Source organism: Capsicum annuum, chromosome 5, assembly GCF_002878395.1.
Source record: "Capsicum annuum cultivar UCD-10X-F1 chromosome 5, UCD10Xv1.1, whole genome shotgun sequence".
Classification (NCBI taxonomy): domain Eukaryota; kingdom Viridiplantae; phylum Streptophyta; class Magnoliopsida; order Solanales; family Solanaceae; genus Capsicum; species Capsicum annuum.
In genome coordinates, this window is record NC_061115.1 from 192,593,503 (window position 1) to 192,615,933 (window position 22,431).

Here is a 22,431-nt window from a genome sequence, read left to right on the forward strand (position 1 = left end):
TATATATATATATATATATATATATATATATATATATATATATGTATGTATGTATGTACATATACATCCATCCATAAGGGATCAAAACACTCAGTCGAGGGAAGGGATGACAATGACTTGAGAAACGTTCATTCAACACAGACCAAATAATTAACAATGTGATTCAATCTAGTATGAACAACGGACGAAACATTAAGAAATTAGGCTAAATTCGATAGCATTATTATGACTCCAAAATTCTACTAACTCTTCGTCCGAACTAAAACTCAAAGGATGAGATCGTTTGAGCAAACAAATCACTAATTTTGAACAAAAAAACTTATCTTTTAACACTCATTTAGGTTAAAGCACATCGTTTGTGAACTAACCCCACCAATCCCATTGATAATATGAATCAAGGGACATGAGCGTAGTTTCTACGAAGAGAATGTACAAGCGAACAGGTATCCAACAAAGGAACAAGCAAAAACCTTCCTTTAACAACTTGCTGACTCACAAGAAGATTATTTTAAGTCTTTTACAAAGAAACAATCCTTTCAAAGCCCCAAAACATTATAAAGAAATTAAATTATTTCTCAAAAGAAGAAAGGAAGCCTGCTAAGACAAAATAACAAAGTCCAAAATTTTGTCTAGCGACATAACTAAATCCCATCCTGATTACTGTTAGTGTTAAACACGGGAACGTAAAGAAAATTATGAAGTCACTTCAGACATTTCGAGCATGATGAAAATAAAGAACGCATCAAAACGGGTTTAAACTGGCACATACTAGCATTGAATATGAGGAAAACACCAGATTTTTCTGTTTACTAAATAGGAAGTTGGAGGATACACCAAACGTTAATATCATAATCATTCCAAATTCAATCAAGACACGACCATCCTACATACTAGTCAAACACATTCTTGAATCTAATCATTCCGGAAATCCAACGACCATATTAGATGAACACCAATGCAGCAGTGTGCACACCAGATTTAAACACACAAAATATTGAACATTAAGACGGCCTACGGCAAAACAGATCCAGCACATAGAATGATCTCAGGATTACACATGACTACAGAATGATGAGATGAAGAAGAAGGAATCGAAAGCTTGAATGGAGTAGGATGTTACCTTTCAGAGAGCAGCAAACGGGAGAACGAACTGACGTCTAGATGAGTCACCACTAGAGAAGCGTCATCGTCAACTCGAAGACCTCGAATTCTCCTTCCCCTTTCGGACCACTAAAGAATCAAACCCAACTTACTCAATCAAAATTTGGAGCCCCTAATTTCTGGAACCCTCCTCTCTTGAACCACGAAATTTTCTCTTTTTTCAGCTTTTAGGAGAACTACTCACAGAGAACCTTAGAGGGAAGAAAAAAGAAAAAAATCCAAAATCCCTCCCCCACAAAGAACGAAGGCCCTCCTTATATAGGAGATGACAATGGGTATTGTAGGGACTTGAAAGAAAGATATTTTCAGATTTGAAACTCGAATTCCCTTCTCCAGCTTAAGGGTTCAGCAACAATTGTACCAATTTTGAAATTGGTGGACCAATAAGATTTAGGAAAAATAATTTATACTAGGAGCCAATGAAATTGTGACATACATGTACGAAATTGTACCCCTATACCCGAGATTCGCGGAATTGATCCGTTATGGTGCGTAAGGTGTCCAGTTTCTAGAACTTTTGTCTAAGAAAATTGCTTAATCGATGGGTCGGGTTGAAGAGAGAGACGGGTTATTCAGGTTCGCGGGTACGGTCAGATTGCCATGTTGACATTGGTACTGTTGTGATGGTTGAGAAGATTTGTCGTTTATTGATGAAGGTTGTTGACGTCTTTGTTGTTTTCTGATGGTTTATGTTTGAAGAGGAGAATGGAATTGGGCCGGTTTAGATCACAATTTGGGCTGAGAGAGTGGCTGAATAGCGTTGGACTTGGTCACAATAATCAAAGGAGGAAAGGGGTTGCTCCCTTTTTAATGGCTTTGGGTTGTTTTTTGGGCCTAGGTAAAGTGTTTTAAGAATTAGGATTTTGGATTACAATTTAGGCCATTTCCTTTAAATTCTAGCCAAAATGAGTATCAATTGGTCAGTAGCATTACGATTGGGCCAATTTAATTTCGGTTATTACCGAATTAAATGAAATTTGACTAAATTCAATACGAATTAATATCTCGTTCAATCCGAGCTTCTTGATTCAATAAAATCAAACATGTATTTATTAAACAAAGATTTTAATCCTTTGGATTGGTTTTCAAGTTTAATCGATAAAAGTCTAATTTTGATGAAAAATGTTCTTTTAAATGACATCATTTATACAATCTCATCTATGTAAATACGAAAATATGTAATTATCACTTAAATGACAAATTTAGCCCAAATACATATTTCAGAATGCATTTATTTGAAAAAAATAATTGTTGTGATTTTATTTGAAAATTGAAGAAACTCGAGATTAAATGTAGGTGTGGAGGGAAAAAATTAGGTGTCAACACATACCTAAAATCATAACAAAATTCACCATAATAAGAGTAATAGGTCAACATAAGTATCAACATCATTGACTGTCACAACACCTGATTAGAATTCGTCAATCCACTACTAAAGAATCACCCACAAGAGTAGATACACGAAATGGCACAAATAATAAATCAATAGACAACTCAAACTGTGGTGCATAAAACACACAAACACACACATATACATATGTAAGAATAAGTGGATTTGGGATTTAATAAAGCAAGGAAAACTGGCGGAACATCAAAATCACACCTGCATCTACAGTATTCGAAGTCTAAGCCTCAGGTTTATCACGTTTCTGTGAAATAAATACGTGAATCATTTTGGGATTATAACTAGAACCACCTGATCTCCTGTCCTGCCTATTTGAGAACAACCTCGAGCACCCTAGTGATCACCCATGTGACCACGATAATCACCTCTAACTGAGGGTTAAAATTCTCTAATAGGGAAACACTCTAAGCTTAACCAACCACCATCCTATGACTAGGGCAATCCCGCAATTAGTGACTAATAAATCCATAAGTAAATCAAGAAATCTAAGAAGAACCATAACCAACAGATCAGTCTGACCCAAAATGATCAATATGTCTGGAAAGACCAGAAAATAAACCCTTTGAAGATTGATCACTACCCTTACTAGGGAAATCACTAGCACTAGACCGACTTCCGTCAGTAATCTAAAGAGTTTCCAAAATAGGTTGACTCAGCTGACTCTGAAGCTGCAAGGATGAATGTCGAGGATATCTACTCTGAGAAGACATGCGAATGGAAAGCCTCGACTTCTCTAACAAAATAGTGAACCATCTTATAATTAACAACTATCGTGAAGCCCTACTCCAATTTGGCGAAATGGTCTCTGAATAGATCTCTACGGTTACAGGGCATATACTTCTTCTAGATCATCTCAAAGAACTGAGTCTAGGACAAATGAGAAAATCTAGTTGGTCCAGAATCCATAAAATCTCACCACAAATGATGAGCAGATAAGTCCAACTAAAATATGACATAATTCTCCCCACGAGCTTTAATAAGGCCAAACTAAGAAGTCTATCCTCCAACACAGTCAGGAACTCATGTGTATATTCTCTATGAGCACCATAATATCTCAGCGAAGCTAATCTCAGGAATCTGTCCAATATTTTTTGCTCTTTAGAAGATATAACAGGCTGGGCTACCACTGGCTGAGCGACTATCAGTGCAGGAGGAATCTCAACTCTGGGAGCTTCAGCTATTAGCTACGCCCCTACCTCAGTACCACTCTGATCCATAGACTTTGCACCATCCAACGACACACCACCAACAATACCTAATAACTGAACTAACGTATCTCTGAGCACTACTGAAGAAATGAGCCCTAGTGGAGATTGAGATGGTCCTCGATCCACCAATGGCTGTAATAGAAGAATTTCTTGCTCAGGTGCAAGAATAGGGTCTGGGAAGAGCAACCTATCCTGGCCTTTAACTGGGGACACGTCTCTAGGCTGTCCACAACCTCTAGGTCATCCACATTAAATAAAAAGAGTAGGATTCCTTAGGATCGATCTCAGCATCCTCATGTTGTGTAGCGGTAGCACGTGTCCTAGCCTTCTGCTGAATACTAAAGTCAAGAGAATATTCTACAAACCAACTCAGAATCTTAGCACGATATGAGTGAAGGAAGTGAAGAACTCTAAGAATGTCACATAGCCTACTGAATATTAGAAATAGACGTTAAGGTTTTGATCCACATGGCTTTACTTGACACTTCCTCTTATACAAAAAATAACGACGAAATCTAGGCTCTGAAACCAATTTATCATGATCCAATTTACGTGTCATAATGGCACCTACCAATTCCCACCAGTAGATAAGCCAATACCATAACTCGGAGCTAACACAATGGATTAATCCGGTAAGAAAGACCTAATCTATGCAAAATTTAAGGAACATCAATAACTAACATAAGGATTTTAGGCAAAACAAATAGTCATACAAGATACCAATTCCAAAACCTTGTGGAACAAGTACAAGAGCAACTAAAGTGTTAATATAACTCCAAGTCTAGAATAAATAATAAATCTATCTCGAATTCTAACTACTGAACACAAGAGATGGAAGAAAATCATGTGAATCAAACTCCAAGAGCTTACCCTATCTCCGAGATTCAATCACTACATGAACCATGATCGGCGAAGACAACTAATGCTCGAATCTACACCAAAAAGGTATAGAAGTGTAGTTTGAGTACCAAAACAACGGGTACTCAGTAGGCATCAAATGATATAGTGCAAGATAATCTTAATAAGTTAAGGTACAAAATTGAACCTGAATCATCTCCATCATCATTTTATATAATTAGTACGCAATTCAAAATAACAATATAACATGAGGCATCAACATATGCCAATACTGTTATACATAACAAGATTTAAATATCGGAATAACAATATAACATATGGCATCAACGCATGCCAATATCATCGTACATCACAAGTATTAAGTAACAGAATAACAATATAACATAAGGCATCAACGCATGCTAATATCACTGTACATAAGAAATAAATGATTTGAGATCATAAAGTAACACGAGTATAATTACAAGCAAACACAAGTACAAAGTTGGCGTCCATAAATCAACTAGTGCATAAAGTAAAGAACCCGTCACGGCATCCCATACTATCAGAGAGCACATCCAAGAGACATAAAAGAATTAAATCTCCAATATAACCTAATGTTGCAATATGGGTATCAATATTATTAACATATCCTCCAGACTTGAATCGGGTATCAATATCAAAAAAATATCCTTAGGACTTGAACTGGGTGTCAATATCATCAACATATCCTTCAAACTTGAATTGGGTATCAATATTATCAACATATACTCTTGATATGAAATAGGTATCAATATCATCAATATATCCTCCGAACTTGAACCAAATATCAATATCATCAACATATCCTCCAGACTTGAACCAAGTATCAATATATCATCATAGTATCCCCAAGCCTTTCTTGGTATCAATATCATCATAATCATCCTCCGACCTTGCCTGGAATCAATAATATCATCATCATTCATCGTTGAGGATAATTTATCCATAAATATATAAATATATATAGCATGAATATTACAATGCATTAACGGGTTCAACATGGTTAGTACCATAGATTCTCATGTAGTCAATTAATATACCTTTTAGAACACTTAGTATCATGATTAATAATATTAGCAACAAGAAGGCTTTCTAGCTTAATCACTAGTTTTGTTACAAGAAAAAATCATAACATGAGTCCAAACATAATTATATAGCATTCTTGTATATAGTCAATAGGCCTACTTTCTAGCACTATTTAAATCATCGTTTCTAGTATCGACAATAAGGAAGGTTTCCAATATAATTTATTAACATAATTATTAAGCATGATCATAACTTGGGCAATAGTATAGTTAACGGTCCGAATACAATACTAAACAATGGCTAAATAAATGTATAATCAATGACCCATCTTACTTAATCCATGATCTAGTCATTTAGACCTTCGGCATAACCATAAACGGTACTATGAACAATGGCTCATTAGTGGCGTATCCATTGGCCTAAGGATAATTTATCATTAGTATGAACGATGTCTAAATAATGACATATTATATCACTTATTCATAGCATGGTCAATAACATCATTTATGGCTTAGACCATATTATAGTCAAGGGCTCATTTAATAGCACGTTCATTAGCCCAAACAATAGCTAATCACAATAACATAATTAATAGCTTGACATAAGCTCTATCCGAAAAGGCATATAAAGACATAATCACTTGGGAATTATTCGTAATGACATTCCACATAACCAATAAGTACCAAGAATCATCATTATTGCCTCAAAAGGGCACTCTCTAGTCAAGTACCAATCGTAAGGGTTCAAGGGATCACATCCCCAATCTTGCATTAAAGTGGGTCGATAAGCCCACATCTAAATTCCCGATCTAACAAGATATCACAATTATGTCAAAATATAGCTCAATCTAACAAGGAGTAATCCTAACCTACCTCAAATCAAAAGAAAGCTTACGGACCACTAAACCATTGTTTTTCTTTCCGAGAAGATTCTTCAAGGTGACAACCTATCAAAAACAAAATCTACTGAGCATTATGAAAATATCAATACGCATATTGCATCATTGTGCTTTGGGTCCAAAAACGACACCAAAACCCCAAGTGGGTCCCACATACGGAAAACATATTTCCAAGATCAACCCAATATTCATCTACCACTTGGAAATCATAACCCTGAAGAATTAGCTGTAAACCAAACATATTCGGACTAAAATCAAGCCCTTCAGCAATTTGGGATTTTGGTCAAATAATCAAGAAATTAAATCTTGAAAATAAAGGATCCATTCCTTAATCTGTTGTTAATCACAAACATAAATGTTAATCGAGGGGGCCAATTTCGCAAATAAGGGGGCTATTTATAGTACCTTGGTCGTGGTTAAATGGGGTCCACGAAGTCAAAACTTGTTTTTGACCTCCCATACTCCTTCGGACTCCGTTTTTCGCAAATGAACTATGTAACCCCACTAAATTTGATGTTCCAGACGCATAATTGAAGTCGGAATTTCTATTAGAGGTCATTTAGGCCACTTATGGATCCCTCACTCATATCTTTCTATTTGTGACTTTTGGACCAACTGGTCGAAATGAGCTCGGGTGCACTGGGACCCGAACCAAAGATCAATAGCCTAAAATTTATATTTCAGAGCTATAGGAGCAGTTGTAATTTGCATATTTTTTTATTGAGGTTTTTGCTCTGTGATCATTCGGAACCTACGAAGACTTCTAAATGCAGAATTGGTTCTAAAAATCAAACGAACTACTTGGTAATCGAACTGTTGATTCAAACAAGTCATAATTAACTTGGGACAGCTATGGAAAAGCTCTAATGGAGAATATAAACGGGATTACAAAAAATGACCTGGAGGGTTATTACATAGGTATATAACTAGTGTGTATACACACTAATTATATATTGTGTAATATGATTATACAATATTTACATTGTGTACTTAGTGTCTAATACGCCTTACGTACTAATAATAAGATATATACATTTATAAATTTTCTAAATTTTTTGGTGAAAATGTGATAATATGTTTTGGTCATGTACGCTTAAGTTTTAAACTGTGATAAAAAAATGAATATAATTATTTTGTATAAGTTATATAATATTTATTCACTGATTTATGTATTTATTATACACGTATAAATTTCTTAAAGTTTTGTTGAAACTCTGGTAATGTTTTTTTTTTACCATTTTCATACAAGGTTTTTAAATTTTGTATTTAAAATTTTTTAGGGATAATAAAAAAATGACATATAGCTAGAGAATGTTTTGGGATGATTGTTGGGAAATAATAAATTGAATATAGTTTCATCTTTCTAAGGATTTTTCTTAAAAAAATTTAATCTTCTTATTGGGATAATCTATGGCTATTTTTTATAAACTTATATAAGGCTACAAAAAGTTTTTAACATCAGTGGGCTTGACTACATGAGTTTTTCCCTATGTTATACTTGGCCATATGTTAAATCATTTTCTCATTCAAAAGCCTATTTTCACCATTATTAGACTTTGAGAGCTCAATTTTTGACAATTTCAAAGGGAGTTTTCATCAATCTTTCAAGCGTAAACTCTGAGCTCCTATTTTCATCAATTTCTATTGATTTCATCTTCAAAACAACTTCATATCTTTGATTTCAAACTTGAATTTTTTTGGCTTTTACTCGATAAATTATAAAATTAATTTTTATTTAATTTAAAGTACGATTCCAACTCCTTTTTAGTTGGTTTTAATATTTAAACTCCTGTTGATATGAAAACATGATTCTTAAATAAAATTTCTGATTTACCCTTTTCAATTCCAAATCGATTTACAAACTTTTTTTGGATCTGAAATAAATACAGCCAATATAGTTATTGTTGAACTCCTTTTAACATGAAGATTATGTTTATGATAGATTTAATCAATTTCATTACTCTTTGTGAAGAAAAGACTCCACGTTGAAGGGTATGGGCTAGAGTTTCGATAATTCGAGGTATGTTATGACTTAACTTTCTTCAGATTGAGATGGACGGTAAACCATTCATGGACAACATGCAGTGGGCATTTGTTGTGAAATTTGAATTTTGAGATTATTAGAATTACTATGTTGCCTTTGTGTAGCTTATATGCATATTATATTTTATTTGAGATATTATTATTAATGTGATGCTAGTGTGGGGGCTTTATTTGATATTATAGGCCTCATTTGTATATTAATTTTCTTTATTATTGTTGTGATGCCCGACCTAATTTCATGGATCTCCTTTTATGGCTAACAATCATTAGGCTAGTAACCAAGAGATAATTATCTCTTTTCTTTGTAAAAATACCGTTTATATCCTTGGATTTTAATTATTTTGTTGCATTAAAATTTTTCATTTTGAGTTATTCCGGATCACTCGATTTATTCTACTAGTTTAATCGCACGTGCCTCACATATGTTATGTTTGATTATTTTAAATTAATCATTGTACAACAGGCATATAATTAGTCTGTATATATTGCACACTTATTATTCATTATGTAATATGATTATACAATATTTACATTGTGTATTAGTGTATAATTATTATATAAAATAATTAATCAGTACACCTTACATACTACTTATAATCTATATACGTTTATAAATTTTCTAAAATTTTTGGCGAAAATCTGATAATATATTTTTTTCGTTTATGCTCAAGTTTAATCTGTTTGAAAAATGAATATAATTATTGTGTTTACGTTATATAATATTTATTCGCTGATTTTTGTATTTATTATACACATAAATTTCTTAAAGTTTTGGTGAAACTCTGGTAATGTTTTTTATAAAACCATTTTCGTCCAAGATTTTTAAATTTTTTATTTAAATTTCTTTAGAGATATTAATAAATGATATAATAGCTAGAGAATGTTTAGGGATGATTGTTGGGAAATAACAAATTGAATATAGTTCTCTCTTCTTCAGATTTTTTTTTTAAAAAGCTAATCTTCTTATTTGAATAATCTATGGTTACTTTTTATAAACATATATTAGGCTACAAAAAGTTTTAAACATTAGTGCGCTTAGCTACATGAGTTTTTCACCTATGTTATACCTGGGTAGAATTTAAATCATTTTCTCATCTAAAACCCCATGTTCACCATTATTAGACTTTGAGAGCTTGATTTATGACAATTTAAAAGGGAGTTTTCATCAATCTTCCAAGGGTAATCTCTAAGCTTCTATTTTCATCAATTTCTATTGATTTCATCTTTAAAACAACCTCATATCTTTGATTTCAAACTTGAATTTTGGGACTTTTACCCGATAAATTATAAGATTAATTTTTCTTTCATTTAAAGTCCGATTTCGTCTCCTTTTTAGTTGGATTTTGATACTTAAATCCTCTTGGTATGGAAACATGATTCTTAAATAAACTTTGAGATTTACCTTTTCAATTCCAAACCGATTTACAAACTATTTTTGGATCCGAAATAAATATAGCCAATATAGTTATCGTTTGACTCCTTTTGACATGAACATTATGTTTATGATAGATTTAATCAATTCCAAGACCGCTCATGAAGAAAAGGCTCCACGTTGAATGGTCTGGGCTAGAGTTTCGACAATTTTAAGTAGGTTATGACTTAAATTTCTTAAGATTGGGATGAACAGCTAACCATTCATGTAAAACATGCCTGCTATGGGTTGGGGATTTGTTGTGAAATTTGAATTTCGAGATTATTAGAATTACCTTGTTGGCTTATATGCATATTATTTTTGAATTTAAATATTATTATTATTGTGATGGTAATGTGGGGGCTTTATTTGATATTATAGGTCTTTTTTATATATTAATTGCCTGTACTATTATTGTGATGCCCGACCTAATTTCATGAATCTCTTTTTATGGCTAACAATCATTAGGCTAGTAATCAAGAGATAATTATGACCTTTTTTTTTTTTTTGTAAAGACACCTTGTATATCCTTGGCTCTTATTATTGATTACATTAAAATTCTTCATTCTGAATTATTCTGGGTCACTCTATTTATTCAACTAGTTTAATCGCACATGCCTCACACGTGGAACTTTTGATTTTTTAAAATTGAATAATTTTGTCTATTGCGGTGATTTTTAATGAAGTACAAAAGTTCAAATCACCTTTCAAAGATCATTTATAATTTAATATAATAATATAAAAATAAACATAAATTTTAGTATGAGCACAAATAATTTTACCACCTAAAATTTCTAGTGCTTGATGAATTATTACTTTTGCGTTTTACATGCAGTACCTCTTTCCTTTGCTACTAGAGGCTAAGAAAGATGCATCAATTTGAACCATATTTGTGGTACGATTATTTTTTTCTTCTTCTATACTTAAAATCTTTTCTTGTGTTTAGATTCAAATCCTTACAAAATCATTGATTACATTTTAAATTTTTTATACTTCTTAAATTTTTTATTCTAATGCTTTTATATATATTTCTAGATTTTTTAAAATCTTTTTAAAATAACATTTAGTTGAATTAGAATTCCTAAATCAATGAAAAATTATTTAGTTATCGTTAATTCTGACAACTTCAAATAAAGAAAGGTTTTATCATAAATATATTTAATAAGTTTTTAACTTTTAATTATTAGAAAAATAGTGAAAAGATAATTTGTCTAAAGCAAAAACTTTTAATGAAGGACAAAAATATTCAAACAACGTGCCTCGCACGTGTAACGTTTGACTATTTAAAATTAAATAATTTTATCTATTGCGAAAATTATTAATGAAGTGTAAAAGTTTAAATCACTTTTCAAAGATTTTTCATACTTTAATAGGGAAAAGGGTCAAAAATATATACTCAAACTTTGATGAAATTTGTTGTAATACGCCTGAACTTTGCAGGGATCCTATGCCCACTATACTATTTATTAGTGTATTTAGTGACTTTTAAAAGCTAATAAATAGATAAAATTTATTAATAAATAAATAAATAAATATATACAAGAGTTTAGTGTGAATAAATGTTAGTAAAATATGCTAATAAATAGTCTATGAGGGTTGTAATACACTAATAAATTATCTAGAGGGGTCATAGGATCCCCCCGCAAATTTCACGCGTATTACAATAAATTTCATCAAAATTTATGTATATATCAGACATAAACAAATATTTTAGTATAAGAACATATATATTTTTACATCATCACTTTTGTGTTTGTCATGCAATACCTCTTTTCTTTGATGCCAGAGACTAAGAGAGGCGCATCAATTTGAACCATATTTGTGGTTCGATTTTTTTATCTATATTTAAAATCTTTCATTGTTTTTAAAGTTAGTTTTTTTTTGTAAAATCATTGATTACATTCTTATTACGTACTTAAAACTTTTAAAAATTTGATACTTCTTAATTTTTTCTTATTCTAATGCTTTTATAATTATTTCTAGATTTTGCAAGTCTTCTAAAAATCAAATTTATTTGATTTAAAATTCTTAAACCAATGAAAAAAGTATTAGTTGTCATTATTTCTAATGACTTTTAATTGGGAAATGTTTTATCTTAAATATATTTAAATTCATTTTCAACTGTAAAATATTAGAAAAAATAATGGAAAAACGATTTTGTATAAAGCAAACACTTATAATGAAGGGCTAATAAATTCTAAAATCATAAATATCAAAAACTTATAACAAACAGTAAAGATCATCAATAGTTAACAACCATGATTATGAATTGGTAAAATATATATGAAGATTAATTTTTTAAACGATAAAAAATTTAGAATAAGTGCATGAGTGATTGCTTGACATGCTTCAAATTAAAACTCTTTCAAGATCTTTATATTGCGTAGTAGTAACATTTCCTTGCATGAAAAGAAAAAGAATTTTACTGTCTATAATTATAGCATATATAACTAACACTTTGTTTTGATGGTGGTTTGCCCTCATTTATAATGTACGGTACTGTATGTTATGGTATTGTACTATACTGTATTATATAATACAATACAATATTTGGATGAACTGTATCGTTCACTGCTGTTTAATAATGCCACGAACCAAACCAGGGCCTAAACGTAATAGGCATCCCTAGTCCAACTAGGATTGGGGACCGCCGCTGTTACCCAACCCAATTACCTTATGCAACCTTTGATAGGATGAATTTCGAGCATATAATAAGATAGTGTAAATGCCCTTATAAAGACTCTAGTATAGGGTCACAACCGTGACCGATCCAACCGAATCCAACCGTACCAAACCAATCATCCAACCATACCAAGCAAAACAATAGGCCATAAACCCAACCATAACAAAAGAGAATACCAAAACATAATATGATAATCAATTCCAAAATATAATACGATGGAACAGCCAACAATAGCGTCCAAGGGTGTAAGCCCCAACACCAATACCAAAGCTAAGGCAAACACCAATACTGATCCCGCCCATACCAACCACTAGTAGTACCACAAAGCCTCTATCTAAAAGAGTAAAAAGATCTACCTGGGACATGCCCCCAACTATGGACAAAACCAATATCTCTAATAAAATAAAAATATCTAAAGATGTCCATAACATGAAATGGAGCCTTCTGAAAGGATGAAAGCTCACCACTTCAGTCAAATGCTGATATCGAATCCGAGTGCTAAACATAAGGAGTAGAATGATCGGTTCCTACATAGCATGGATATACAACCTCTATTAGAGGGGTTAGCGAGTGATCTCTAGCATGAACTCAGGATAAGGATAAAATAATGCTATTTATAAAACACAGTAAAATCATCCATAATGCATACAACCATAAACATATAAATGCTGGGAAAGAGAACCGGGTTTAGCATGTATTTGAAACCCTTATATGGGTTGTGTAGCTTTACTGTCCTAAAGCGCCCACGAGCAATATGGGTTCAGCTCACCCTGTTGAAAGGGTCCAACGCGTGTAGCCACACGACCAGAGAAATATCCTATTGGGATAACTAGTACATCCCCCAATATGAGGTATGACATCATGCACATGGTCCACAAAAACCAACCTTATACCGGCAAATTTGAGCTTCCAGTTTTGGTCCCCCGGGACCTCTACCTTCCACGGCTTAGCTACAACTCCCCATTTAATGCCCAATTAAAACCATTTCCAAGCAAAATTCATTTACCATTTATTAACCAAGGCCATTTAGTGGTGGTATCGTCATACCAACCATACTTGAAAGTACTATCCATAGCCAACATATGTAGGTATAGGCACCTTAGGTGCCCTTCCAATTACCATTTTAAATCCACTTGGGGGAATCCGTACCCCACAAGCATAACCATTTAGCCATTTACCTTTCCAACCATTTAAACCATGCATAAGTCCTTTACCAAGTTTAAAACAAGCAAGAGTTCCATTTAAAAAAGACAATGCAATGAATATATCTTTATAATTATTTTGTCAAACAAATTAGGGGCATAGTATATATCAAAACCAAATTCTAATTACCAATAACCATTCCATGTATTCCAATCATCCAACATCACCATTAATGTATATAAAATTATAATTAAAACCATGGGAAACCATAACTAATGATTTATAAACAAAAACCCCCAAATCATATTTGAAACCCAAAAGCATTCAACAATGCAATCATGAAAACCAATAGTACAATCAGGACTTTAGTTGAAACTAACAATGAGGGAAGAAAACGTTCCTTATACCAAAGAATTGATGGAATGAAATCACCAAAGCAAACCCCAAAATTAGTTCTTAGGATGAAACCCTAGCTCTTCTTTGCCCCAAAGCTTTTGAGAAGATTTTAGATTATTAAGGATTAGTTTCTAAGTGTTAATGAGAGAAATAATAAAGTAAATAGCCTCCCAAATAGGTTAGAAGTTGTGGGATCCTATTAGGGTAAGTAGGGAAATGTCTAGAATACCCCCACTTAAGTTGCAAAAAAATCCCATCACAGCAATACGACTGACCCACATGAGTCGTACCCTTCCTATACGAGTGGTACCCACCACTCGTATCCATCCTCAATCCTTGGATCCAACACTGTCTAGCATACGACACATCCGACCAAGTCTTATCCAAAGCATACGATCCATACCTTTCATCCGTATCTCTGGCAGAATAGAATACTAGGAGGATTGAACACTTCCCTATAAGAGTACTGATACGACTCGAGCCCAACCATATGACTCTTATCCCCCAAGTTATATCCACTCTAGTAACCTATCCATCCCATCAACCAACACTGGTTAGCATATGATAGGATTATACCACTCATACCCTAACATACGACTCATACCTTAGAGTCATATTGGGTTCGGAGAACGGAATTCCAGCAAAAATTCTAAGGGCCAAAACCCAGGATGTAACATTCTCCCCCACTGGGAACATTCATCCCCAAATGATGGATAATGTTAAGGTAACCATACACCAAGTCATTGAATTATCAAACATATTCCCAACCTTCATCAAAGTTGGAAAACAAAGAGGCACAGATATTAATCTTTCCTTTAGCACATTTAAAAAATAAAGATGTGTACAAGAACACATACCTTCCGCACGAATATCAGGAGAAAAAAACAAGAGCGGATATTTGGACTTCATAACCTCCTCCGCTTACCACATAGCCTCTTCTACTTTGTGGTTCCACCACAGAACCTTAATCGAAGACAAATCCTTGGTATGCAATCGATGAATCTACCTATCTAATATCTCAATCAGGACTGCTTCATAAGATAGAGAATTCGAGGTACCCAATCCCTCCAAAGGGAAAATCGAAGAAGGATCACCAATACACTTTCTCAACATGGAAACATGAAAGACCAGTTGAACCATACCAAAACTAGAAGGAAACTCTAGTTCATAAGCAACATTACCAACTCTCCACAAAATTACATAAGGACCAATAAATCAGGGACTGAGCTTCCCCTTCTTGCCAAACTGCACTACTCACTTTATGGGAGACACCTTTAGGAAAACTTTATCCCCAACTTCGAACTCTAAGTCTCTATGCCTAATATTCGCGTGAGACTTTTGGCGACTCTAGGAAGCCTTAAGCATATACCGAATCACCTTCACTTTATCCATAGCTTGATAAACCAAATCCAAACCAAACATGTCCGCCTCACCAAGCTCAAACCAACTAATAGGAGATCTATACCTTCTACTATTCACCTCCTCAAAAGGGGCCAAACCAATAATAAAATGATAGCTATTGTGGTAAGAAAACTCCACCAAAGGTAAATGCTCAACCCAATTGCCACCATAGTCAATCACATAGGCTTGAAGTATATCCTCCAATGTATGAATAGTTCTCTCTGCTTTCCTATTTGACTGCAGATGAAAAGTAGTACTCAAAATAACTTTAGTCTAAAAACCCTTTCTGGAAAGATCACCAGAAATGAGATGTAAACTGCGTACCATGATCAGAATAATCGAGACAGGTACCCTATACAGCTTTAAAATCTCCTGAAGATACAGATTCACATAATCCTCTATCAGAAAGGTAGTCCTAACCTGTTCAAATGAGCAATCTTCATCATCCTATCCACGATGACCCAAATCGAATCAAATTAGTTTTGAGACCGAGGAAGATCGGTAATGAAATCCATATTTATTTCCTCCCATTTTTATTCGGCCAACTCAATTTCTTGATGAAATCCACCAGGCCTCATGTGCTCAACCTTAACCTGTTGATACACTATGCATTAGGCCACAAAGTCAACCACATCCCTCTAAATACCATTCCACTAATAGATCTCTTTGAGATTATGATATATATTTGTCAAGTTGGGACTAACAACATAGTGCGACTTATGCGCCTTGTCCAAAACCCTTTGTCGTAACCTGTCGACATCAGGAACACATAACCTCCCTTGGTGCTGCAAGGTACCATCACCACTGATCTCAAATACTAATCACCTTTTTCCCGCCAACATCCTTCTTAATTTTCATTAAGACAAGATCCAACAATTGCTTCTCCTTAATCTCTGCACCAAGAGATAACCGAACTACTTCTTGCACTGCTACACCACCATCCTTAGAGTCCAAGAGGCAAAATCTAAGATTAGCCAAATGGTGAATATCCTTCACCAATTCCTACTTTCCTTCCTCTACATAAGTCATACTCCCCATAGATAACCTGCTAAAAGCATCAACAACCATGTTAGCCTTACTTGGGTGGTAGTAAAGACTCATACCATAGTTATTGAGAAGCTTAAGACATCTTCTCTGCCTGAGATTAAGCTCCTTCTGCGTGAATAGGTAATATAGGCTCATATGATCAGAAAAGATATCTACGTGATCACCATACTGATAATGCCACCATATTTTTAAAGCCAAAACAACTGCCAACAACTCCAAATCATGAGTATGATAGTTTCTCTCATGCACCTTCAACTACCTGGAAGCATAAGCAATCACCTTCCCATGCTGCATTAAGACACAACTAAGCCTTATCGAAGATGCATCACAATAAATCACAAACTAGTCATTACCTTCTGGCAGAGTAAAAATTGGAGCCGAAGTTAGCTTATTCTTTAACTTCTCAAAACTCCCCTCATAAGCATTCGACTAAGAAAAATTAGCCTTTTTCTGTGTTAACTTAGATAAAGGAGACACTATCGATGAGAAACTTTTTGTGAACCACCTATAATACCCGGCTAAATCCAAGATGATCTTTATGTTGAATGAGTCGTGGGCCTAGGACACTCCTTCACCACATGAACTTTTCGAGGATCATCTATTAATCTCTCACTAGAAATAAAATGACCCAAGAAAGTCACGTCATTTAACTTGAACTCATACTTAGAGAACTTGGCATATAACCGTTATTCCTTTAAGGTTTGCAAAACCACATGGAGGTGATTAGCATAATCCACCTCACACCTTGAATAAACTAGAATGTCATCAATAAACACAATGACAAAGAGATCTAAATACTGCCTGAAGACTTTATTTATCAGATCCATAAATGCCACTAGGGCATTAGTCAATCCAAATGACATCACCAAGAACTCAAAATGCCCAGATCCTGTATGAAATATCGTCTTAGAGATATCCACTCCCTAATCTTAAGATGATGGTACCCATACTAAAGATCTATTTTAGAAAAGAACTTGGTACCTTGCAACTGGTCAAGTAGATCATCTATCCTCATAGAGAATACTTATTCTTGACCATTACCGTATTCAACTTCTTGTAGTCAATGCACATCTAAAGGAAACCCTACTTCTTGCACACCAACAACACCGGTGCGACCCACCGAGAAATGCTAGGAAGAATAAACCCCTTATTTAGAAGATTCTTAAGTTGCTCCTTGAGTATTCTCAACTCAGCTGGAGCCACTCTATAAGGAGGAATATATATTGGACGAGTGTTTGAAATCAAATCAATACCAAACTCTATTTCCCGATTTAGAGGAACAGCAGGAAGATTATCCAGAAACACCTCTAAAACTTATTAACCACATGAACTGACTGTAAAGAAGGACCTTTCGAGTTAGAATCTTTAACCTAGACGAAGTGATAAAGACATCCTTAGAGATTAACCTCCGAACTCTAAGATAAGAAATAAACTTTCCCTGAGGAGCTAAAGATCCACCCTCCTATTTTATAATCGATTCACCAAGAAACTTAAAGATAACCTTCTATGTCTGACAATCTAAGAAGCATAACAAGTGTTCTCCGTGGATGGCCGCCGTAGCAACCTTATTAACCAAACAATCCTAAACTGATAACCTGGATGGCCGCACCTGAAGCACTTTTACCTCCCTTTTTCATAATAACCTCGATGGGATTAACCATAGAAATGACATGGAGGGCATAAAAAAATAACTGATCTCTGCTTACCTGAGTTTAGGCACCCTGTGCCCAGAAATTATTACCACCCTGATGACGCCTGTCTCCAAACTACTTCGATTAAGGGGCACTGGAAGTAGAGAAAGAACCCGAGCTCCCCCACTTCTTCTTCTTTCACTTGCCACCATCTCAGCTACCCTGGGACTGCGTATCTCCCTAATCAAAAAATTTCCCCCCTTTTCTTACTTATCCCCAAACTTTGCCTGCCTCCTCTTCTCATCCTCCACTTGCTATATATGGATAGTCAATTGAGAAATATCCATATCATTAATGAATAAAGCAGTCTTTCTGTCTAAGATCAAATCTCTATTCAACTCAGAAGCGAACTTTCTCATTCTCTCTCTCATGTCAGCTATCAAGTTAGGAGTATACATCGATAGATGATGGAACTTCAAATCATATTCCTTGAAAGTCATTCTCCCACGCTTATGATTCATAAACTCCTACATCTTAGTCTCTCTCAACTCTTGAGGAAAGAAACAATCCAAGAAGGCATTAAAAAGGCCTCTTATAATTCAGATTCTTCCACATCACCCTTATCTCTATCCCACTCTTCATACCACTGGTAAGTAACATCTTTGAGATGATAAGATTCAAAGTTTATCCCCTTCACATTGGTAGCCTGCATCACCAAAAATATCTTCTCCATTCCATCCAAGAAGCCCTATAGATCCTCCTCTGCCTTAACTCCAGTAAAAATAGGAGGACCCATCTTCATAAATTGGCCAACCCTCGTGGCCTCAGCATATTACCCACCTGATACATCCTGCTTAACCTACGAAGCAACCAACTAAGAAATAACATGAATAGATTGACAAAATTCAGCATTCGTCACATAGCCCTGAGGAGAACTGGTAGCCTTAAAAGGAACTCCAGTACCATCTGAAATAGGATCCTGAGATCGAAGACGTACCCTCATCCTAGGACGTACCCCTTCAGCATCATCCCCAGATGGGATAGAAGAATTTTCTTATTTATTATATCTATGTGGCATGATCTGAAAGACGAATAAATTAGGATTGGAGAAATTTCCAGACTATAGATTCCAAGCTTGAAAATAAAATATAAAGAAAGTGAAGCATTCCTAAATGTCTTACAGCCTCACTCTTATGAGTGTGGTGTTCTATACAGCCCTAAAAGAGACTCTACTCGACATGAATTTATGGACTTCCCAGTTGACCATGAACCTAAAGCACTGATACCAACTTGTCACGACCCAAATCAGGGACTAGACTTAATGGGCATCCCAAGTCCAACCAGGACTGGGGACCACTTCCTCTAGCCTAACCCAACCATCTTATGCAACCTTTGATAGGCTGAATTTCAAGCATATAACAAGATTGCATAAATTACCTTATGAAAATTCTAGGATAGGATCACAACCGTGATCAACCTAACCTAGTCCAACCATACCAAACCAATCATCCAATAATAGAAAGCCAAACCATAGGCCATAAACCTATCCATAACCAAAGAGAATACCAAAACATAATACGATAATCAATCTTAAAATATAATACAATAAAACAACCAACAATATCATCCAAGGGTGTAAGACTAACACTAATACCAATACTAAGGCAAACACCAATACTGATCCTGCCTATACCAACCCCCAAAAGTATCGCAAAGCCCCTATCCAAAAGTGTACAAAATCTTATTGGGACATGACCCCAACTATAGCCAAAACCAATATCCATAATAAAATGAAAATGTCTAAAGATGTCCATAACATGAAATGAATCCTTCCAAAAGGATGTAAGCTCACCACTTCAGTCCAAAAGCTAATACCAAATCTGAGTGGTAAAAAAAAAGAGTAGAATGGACGGTTCCTATATAGCGTGGGTATACAACTACTAAAAGATGGGTTAGAGAGTGATCACTAGCTTGAACTCAGGATAAGGATAAAATAATTTCATTTATAAAACTAAGTAAAACCATCCATAATGCAAACAACCATATATATATATATAAGTGTCGGGAAAGGTAACCGGGTTTAGAATGCATTTGAAACCTTTATGTAGGATGTGTAGCTTCGCTCTCCTAAAGCACCTACAGAAAATATGGGTTCAGCTCTCCTACTGAAATGGCCCTAGTGCGTGTAGCCTTATGATTAGGGAATTATCCTATTGGGATGACTAGTAAATCCCCTAATATGAGGTGTGCCATTATGCACACAATCCACAAAGACCAACCTCATACCGACAAATATGAGTTTCTAGTTTCGGTCCCCCCCCGGGACCTCCACTTCCACGGATTAGCTTCACCTTCCCTATTAATTCCCAATTAAAACTGTTTCCAAGCAATACATTTACCATTTATTAACCAAGGCCATTTAATGGTAGTATCGGCATACCAACCATACTTGCAAGTACTATCCATAGCCAACCATATGGAGGTATAGGGGACCTTAGGTGCCCTTCCAATTACCATTTAAAAGAAGTCAATGCAATAAACATATCTTTATAAGTATTTCGTCAAATACATTGAGCGTATAGTATATATCAGAACCAAATTCCAATTGCCAATAACCATTCCATGTATTCCAATCATCAAAAATCACCATTAATTCATATAAAAGTATAATTAAAACCACTGGAAATCATAACCAACCATTTATAAACAAAAACCCCCAAATCATATTTGAAACCAAAAGTATTCAGCAATGAAATAATGAAAACCAATATTAAAATCATGTCTTTAGTTGAAAATAACAACGAGGGAAGAAAACATGCCTTATACCAAAGAATTGAAGGAAAGAAATCACAAAAGCAGGCCCCAAATTAGTCCTCATGATGAAACCATAGTTCTTCCTTGCCCCAAAGTTTTTGAGAGGATTTTAGATTGTTTAAGAGTAGTTTCTAATTTCAAAGAGAGAAATAATAAATTAATTAGCCTCCCAAATAGGTTAGAAGTTATGGGATCCTATTAGGGTAAGTATGGAGATGTCTCGAATATCTCTACTTAAGTTGTACAAAAATCCTATCATAGGGATACAACTGACCCATATGAGTCATACCCTTTCTATACGAGTGGTATCGCCACTCGTATCCACTCTCAACCCTTGGACCCACCACTGTCCTGCATACGACTTATCCAACCAAGTCGTATCCAAAGCATACTATCCATACCTTTTATCCATATTATTGGCAGAATAGAATACCAAGAGGATTGAACACTATTACCTATATGAGTACTAGATACAACTCGTACCCAACCATACGACTCTTATCCCCCAAGTCGTATCCATTTCAGTAACCCATCCATCCCACCAACCAACACCAGTCAGCATACAATAGGACCATACCACTCGTACCCCAACATACGGCTCATACCCTGGAGTCGTATTGGGTTCGAAGAATGGAATCCCAGGAAAAATTCTAAGGGCCAAAACCCTGTCTGTAACAAATAACAATTTTATTATTTGGTTTGATGGTATGGTACTGTATCGTAACTGGTAAGTTTACTAAAATTTCCTTAATCATTATAAGTGTTAAATTTATCAATAATTGTTAATAAAATAATTCTCTTCATGCTAATCTGTCACAAATAATGCCAGGTAAATATAATAAGTTGTTAAATTTATGTAATTTTTAAGAAAATCAATATAAGAATAGATCAAAATAAATATAATCAGATTCAATTTTTAAGTAACAAATTTCATTTCATTTTTGCGTTTTGAAACGTGACCACCAACGACAAGTCCAAAATTTGAATGCATTTTTTGTGTATGCTACAGGTGTGTTCAGTATGAAATATTAAAAAATAGAAAAATAAATTATTTCTTATTTATTTTCCTTTGTTCGTTGCACAAATAGAATTTTTTTCTAAAAATATTTGTATATATTTATACTAAAAATGAGAAGGAATAGGATAAGAGGTGGGTAAGAAACAAATTATGAATTTTGTGTTAGAAAAATATTTGGGGGTGGGATAGTGGAGTGGGGATCAAGGGTCGTGGTAGAGGTGGGGTAAGAAACTTTTATTGAATTTATTTAAAAATAAATTCAAAAAT